Source organism: Pinus tabuliformis, chromosome 1_1 (assembly GCF_031772625.1).
Source record: "Pinus tabuliformis cultivar Carrire ecotype Pingquan chromosome 1_1, CPIR1, whole genome shotgun sequence".
Lineage (NCBI taxonomy): Eukaryota > Viridiplantae > Streptophyta > Pinopsida > Pinales > Pinaceae > Pinus > Pinus tabuliformis.
Genome location: NC_142297.1, coordinates 258,962,991 through 258,970,344, shown reverse-complemented (window position 1 = coordinate 258,970,344; position 7,354 = coordinate 258,962,991).

Sequence of the window (7,354 nt, the reverse complement as noted above, 5' to 3'; positions counted from 1 at the left end):
CTGCAATTTCGTTTGAGCAAAGTAGATTAGTTCTTTCCTGCTTTCAGTTAATTTTGCATCTTTCATAGTTAGTTGTAGATCAATCTGTCTCAGTTTTGCAGGTACCAAAAGAAAAGCAAAGCAAAAGCAATCAAAGAGAAAAAAGAAAGTCTTTTCCATTTCATGCCTCGTAGGAACCGAGATAGATCAGGCAAATTCCTACCAAACACCCCCACCACATCACTGAGTCACCCTTCTCTCTTATTTGGTGACAGTGACCCAGAGGAACCTATAGGTGAACAACCTGAAATATCCAAAGACCCTATAGTAGAAGAAGAGTTAGAGACCAATCCATCTGAAGCTATGGCTGACAATAGAAGAGAAGATGAGAGAATAGAAGGTGCCTTCCCCATCCGAGAGACCAATGGAGAGATGAAAATGAAAAACATTAGCCCCTTCGCCTTACCTCACTTCCATGGGTTGACCACTGAAGATCCAGATACCTTCCTGTTTGAGTTTGCTGTCCTTTGTAGAACCTATGACTATACTGAAGATGAGCAAAAGTTGAAACTTTTCCCTTTCACTCTCAAGGATGCAGCACTACGCTGGTTCATGGGTTTACCTGGGAATAGTATCACTACTTGGGCTCAGATGCAGCAAGCTTTCAACACCAAGTACCGAGATTACTGTAGATCCAAGGAAACAAAGGGGGAAATCTTTCGGATGTCCATGGGAAATGATGAGTCCTTAGAGGATTATGAGAAGAGGTTCCAACTAAGCTATAAGCGGGCCAGGTGCACACTTGACCCTGAATCCCTCAAGTTGGTCCTACTCCGAGGAGTCCCTGAAGACCTCTTAGATACCCTTCACATGTTAGCTGGGGGGGACATTTACCAACTGCCTTATGAGGACATCAAGACTGTATTTAGAAACCACTCCAGGGCAGCTCGGAAACGAGGTAGAGGAAGCCACCTCTCAACTAGTGTCCCTTTCTCCAAACATGAGCTTGCAAACCAATTAGAAGATATTAAGAGTGAGGTGAGACAAACCATTGCCATGCAGCTTGATACATTCAGGATTCAGCAAAAGAAAGAAGAGGCTGAGAGAGCCTTGGCTGTCTTCTGTCCTAGGTGCACAAGAAGACATCCTACGAACGAATGCCCATTGCATTCGGTTGAAGTGTGTTTTGTTTGTGAGGAGGACCATCCTACGAATCAGTGTCCAACCTTACCTGGGTTCAAATCCATGTACCAAGGGACCGAAGCTCCCACAGAGCCTCTCTATTACCTCAACCAAAGGAGGCCACAAGGATCTAGACCTTATCAGCAGGGGATGCAAGGGGCATCTCAAGCTTATTACAACCCCAACCAGTCAACTCCTATGCCTTCCTGGGGTCCCCCTGCTCATCCTTCATGGTCCATGCCTCCTCCATGGTCTTATCCACCTCAGTACCCCACTCAACCTACTTCTCATCCATATCACTCACATACCCAGCCACAGCCTCAATGGAGTGCACATCAGTCGGGGTGGAGGCCCCAGTACAACACCCCTCCTGCCATTTTGCCTCCACCACCAGTGCAACCTCAACCATTACCTCCTGCTCCTCCAAGGCAACCTCAAATGCCTTCTCAACCGAACCCAAACCCCAACAATAGACAGGCCCAGCAGGTATACACTTGGGAAACCTCATGCCCTACCTATGATGTGGAGATCCAGGAGATCAACCTTCGATCTGGAAAGACTCTACCAGATCGCCAACCTCCTCCCCCAGAGGATGAGGAAGACCATCAAGAGAGTGAACCAAAGCCTATTCCACCCTTTCCTGAGAGACTAACAGCCACCACACAACCTAACCCAGAAGAAGATGAGCTTTTGGGTGAGCTCAAGCAGTTGTGTGTAAAAATCCCACTTCTCCAAGCCATCAAGGATGTGCCAATATATAACAAGCTGATTAAGGAGAAGTGTTTCAAACACCCAGGCAGATGGAAGAAAGATGCCTCAACTATCAATGTCATAGGACAACTGTCTGACCTTATGCTAGGACAAGGCATCTGCCCAAAGTACCTAGATCCTGGAAGTCCTGTAGTAGATGTTCACATCAATGGCACCATTATCCCCCACACCTTGATTGATCTGGGGGCGGCCATCAATGTGATGACCAGGGATACCATGCTTAAACACAATCTTCAGGGTTCCTTGAGGAAGACCTCGACAGTACTGCAATTAGCAGATCGCTCCACCGTGACTCCCGAAGGGATTGTGGAGGATGTCATGGTCTCCATTGACTCTTGGGAGTACCCTGCAGACTTCCTGGTTCTGCAACCAAAAGCCAAGCTTACTGGATAGCCTCTCATTTTGGGAAGGCCTTGGTTAGCTACTGCAAATGCTTACATAATTTGTCGGGCAGGAAACATGACCATCAAAAATGGTCCCATGTCCAAGCAGCTAGTCCTATACCCTCCTACCCAACCTTCTTTAGAGCATGACTTACCACTCTGGTTGGAAGAAGGAGAAGAAGACGAGGTGTACTCAGCACCTCTGTGCACCTTAGATACCACTAGGAAAGACCCCCTAACAGAGGATGACTTGATCGAGAACTTGATCCAAAACCCACCTACTAGTGCACTACCCTTAGAAAGATTGGTGGAGGATGCCCAAGCTAGCACCTTAGTGGATCTTTGTACAACCAACACTGTCACTCCCAGAGTTAAGAATGTGGAGTTCGGCCCTGAGAGAGCATTGAAAATCAACTCCTCCCTATCTCCTTCCCAGGAAAAGGAGCTGTGTAGTCTGTTGGCCAACCACCTAGATGCTTTTGCTTGGAACTATAAGGAGATGAAAGGAGTCCATCCTTCGGTCTGTACTCATCACATATATATCAAAGAGGACTGTAAACCAGTTAGGCAACCTCAGAGGAGAATGAATCCAGCCCTTAAAGACATTGTCAAGGAAGAATTGCAAAAACTGTTGGATGCCGGATTCATCTACCCCATCTCAGATAGTGAATGGGTGTCCCCTCTAGTGTTGGTTCCCAAGAAGAATGGGAAGTGGAGAATCTGTGTGGACTACGGAGAACTGAACAAAGCTATCAAGAAGGACCATTTCCCTCTACCTTTCATAGATCAAGTGTTGGATGGACTGGCAGGAAAGAAGTTCTTCTCTTTCCTGGATGGGTTTAGCGGGTACAATCAAATCCAAATCAGCCCGGAAGACCAAGATAAGACCACCTTCACTTGTCCTTGGGGTACCTTTGCCTACCGAGTCCTTCCCTTTGGGCTATGCAATGCTCCTGCTACTTTCCAGAGAGTTGTCTTAAGCATCTTCTCGGAGCTGGTCCATGATGCAGTGGAAATCTATATGGATGACTTTACTCCTTATGGGGCCAACTTCCAGGAAGCATTGTCCAATCTTGGAAAATTCCTAGCCAAATGCATTGAGATGAACTTGTCCCTCAGTCCTGAAAAATGTGAATTCCTGATGACTGAAGGGACCGTGCTAGGCCATACCATTTCTTCCCAAGGATTGCAGGTGGATCCTAACAAAATTGCTCTCATCAAGAGGGTTCCACCTCCTCAAAAGGTAAGGGATGTCCGGAGTTTCTTGGGATTAGCAGGATACTACATGAGATTCATTAAAGATTTCAGCAAGCTAGCCTCGCCATTGTTTGGTCTGTTGGCAAAAGATGTGGAGTTTAAATGGACTGACGATTGTCAGAGGGCTTTAAATGAGTTGAAGGACAAGTTGGTGTCAGCCCCAATCCTGAGAGGTCCAAACTGGGCCCTACCTTTCCACATCCACACCGATGCCTCGAACAAAGCCATAGGTGCAGCTTTAGGACAAGTTGAGCAGAAACTCCCATATGCCATTTACTTTGTTAGCAAAAACTTGCCCAAAGCTGAGCTGAATTACACTGTAACCGAGAAGGAATTCTTGGTTGTGGTCCATGCATTGAACAAGTTTCGACATTATATTACTGGTTACCAGACCTTTGTACATACTGACCATGCTGCTATTAGATATTTGATGAATAAACCAGATGTGAATGCTCGTATTATTAGATGGTTACTTTTATTGCAGCATTTTGATCTAACCATTGTTGATAAACCAGGTAGAGAAAATGTTGTTGCTGACATTTTATCTAGATTGGATTTGTCTGCAGATGAGGATGGAACCGTGGATGATCAGATGCCTGATGAACATCTGTTTGCTATTTCAGTACTCTCTCCATGGTTTGCTGATATAGCAAACTATCTTGTTTCAGCACAGTTCCCTCGACACCTATCTTCCAGAGAGAAGAGCTGAATCATCAGAAAAAGTGCCTCATTTACTTGGATCGGGGGCAACCTGTTCAAGCTTGGCCCTGATCAGATCTTAAGGCGTTGTGTAAGGGAGGAGGAAGTCTTTGATATCCTCCTCACTTGTCATGATGGGCCTTGTGGAGGGCATTTTGTAGCAAAGAGAACTGTCTTCAAGATCCTGCAGGCAGGCTACTATTGGCCCACACTTCATCAAGATGTCAGAAGATCTGTCAGTCAGTGTGACCAATGCCAAAGAATGGGGAAACCGACTCAAAGGGATGAGATGCCTCTCCAACCTCAAGTGACTCTCGAGCCATTTGAGAAGTGGGGCATGGACTTTGTGGGTCCAATCAATCCCTCTTCGAGGCAAAGATCCTACATCATTGTGTGTACTGACTACTTGACAAAGTGGGCAGAGACCAAAGCAATCAAAGCAGCAACAGAAGAAAAGGTGGCCGAGTTCCTAAGAGAGAACATCTTCTATAAGTTTGGCTATCCAAGAGAGCTGGTCACCGATCAAGGGAGCCAGTTCACATCCAACTTGGTTGAAGACTTACTGGCTCATCACAAGATCAAGCATAGGACTTCCACTCCCTATCATCCTCAAGCAAATGGGCAGGTGGAAGTCACCAATAGAGCATTAGAAGGGATCTTGACCAAAGTGGTGAGCAGCAGCAGAAAAGATTGGGCAGATCGCCTGGTAGAAGCCACATGGGCCTACAACACCACTTGGAAGACCACCACCGGTTTCACACCATATGAGCTGGTCTATGGGAAGAAAGCTTTGCTGTCCATTCAGTTTGAGTATAACACTTTGAGGATGGCAGCTCAGCTGGACCTAGATCTCAGCCATGCACAACAAGAAAGGCTGCTGCAGCTGAATGGCCTGTACGAGCACCACATGCAGGCCCTCCTTCACTCAGAAGTGGTTCAACTTCAGAGGAAGGTGTGGCATGACCAACATCTCCATGACAAGCAATTTTAGCTGGGAGATTGCGCTTTGTTGTATGATTCCAGATACAAAGATTTCAAGGGGAAGTTGAGAACCAGATGGCTAGGACCATATACAGTGGAGAAATGCCATGACAATGGATCTGTCCTCATTCGAACCATTGATGAGGAAGCCATTCCCAGGCTTGTTAATGGGCATCGATTGAAGATCTACAGGAGACCTATCTCAAGACAAGAGTTTATCAAAACTATGGAGAAATATGTATTGGTCATAGAGAAGGGTTCTGCCTCTGCCTCTGGCACACCCTGAAAGAAGATCTGAAAAAAAGAAAAAAAAGAAAAAAGAAATAAAGATCTTTGGGTGAAAACCTCTCTGAGGCGCCCAAGGCAGGTAGTAGGGGTGAAAACCTCATTGAGGCGCTCCTATTGCTTTTGTTAAAAAAAAAAAGGTTGAAAAAGATCCCTGAGTGAAAACCTCTCTGAGGCGCTCAGGGCAGGTAGCAAGGGTGAAAACCTCTTTGGGGCACCCCTGTTATCTTTCCAAAAAAAAAGAAAAGAGAAAAAAAATGAAAAAAATAATAAGCAAAATATGGTAAAAATTGCAGGTTGCAGATGCTCTATGGAGAAGAGGAAGCCCTTCAACTCACAGCCAAGGGTCCTTATCATGCTGTCAAGGAACCTCCTCAGTACCTCCACCAAGAGCACCAATGTTTTTCAAGGTATGTGCAATTTTATCATGGTTTGAATCTTCTACAGGAAGCTACTGTCTTTCTACAGGAAGGCGCAGTCTTTCTACAGGAAGGCGCAGTCTTTCTACAGGAAAGTGTAGACTTTCTACAGGAAGGCCGAACTTTCTACAGGAAGCTCTGTGTCTATAGGAAACTTCTTGTAGAAGTTTGGGACGGCCAAAAATTTGTTTCAAATGGAGATCTAGCGGCTGAGGAATGGGTTGGATGCATGCATGCCACTGTTGGCACCCCTGAACATTGCTGTTACCTTGCTCCACCATCCTCGTCGCCATGCAACCAAGATCCCTGCACCAGCAAACCAGACCCATGAGTTCTCGTGGTAAAGCCATTTGTCAAAGAAAAAACAAGCACCGAGAGCTCATACCACATCCATGTCGAGCATCAGAAGCTCCGAGAGCGTGATCAGAAGATTCTATCCATCGTTGTGCAGCATGCACCCAAGGAGGCGAGACTTTTACAAGGCACCCCGCGGGAATCCTGTAACAGTCAAACCTGCATGAGTGGATACCATTCACAGCACCGCCCTCTGCAAGCAACACACGGGCGCAGGCAACCAGAGCATCCACTCCATCGCCAGCATCTTGTAACCATGAGCCTCCGGGACTGTGTAAGCCGCATGCAGCAGGTAGATCCGCTCCCCGTCGTCCAAAAACCGAAAAATCGTGTGCAGCCGCGCGCAGGTAAGTGTCTCAACCCTTCCTTCCACCAAATCGCATGAGTATTACTTTGATTTGTTTGCATGGCGTAGAAATGAATGGTTGAGCGGCCGCATGGCCAGTTGACTGGACACGTCGGCCAGTTATGGTATAGTTGGATGCTTGGGTGGCAGCCACGACAAAGAAAATACGCAGCACGCACGTGAGGATAGTCCCGTCAACCAAGAAACGAGTTTAACCAAAAAGGGCGGCGGCAGATCTGTGGGAATGAATGCGGCAGCGAGTGAATATGCAGGCGAATGATGGGTGACGTCGCCCAACAGTCCGGCGGGGACAGCTCACCCCCCGCGCCACGAGCTGCGCCGATTCAAAATCTAATCAGCTAGATTATGCGCATGTATTCATTAACCTCCACTTCAAAACTTGAGTGGCTCTTCTGATTTCCTCTGCACGTTGATACGCCGAGCTTTCGGCTACTAGAACGCCGGTGAAGCACATCTCGACCACTGGCCAACTACAGTCCTCCCCGAAGTTTGCACACTGCTCCTACAGGAACAGTTTCTACAGGAACACACTCCTACAGGAAGCAGTCTCTACAGGAACGCAGTTCTACAGGAAGGTGAATTCCTCACGTAAGAAAAGGTGGTAGAAACAAGGTAACCCTGAAACTCCTTTCGCAATTGGCTTTCAAAGGTGGCAAGGTCATTATTCACAGTCTGGT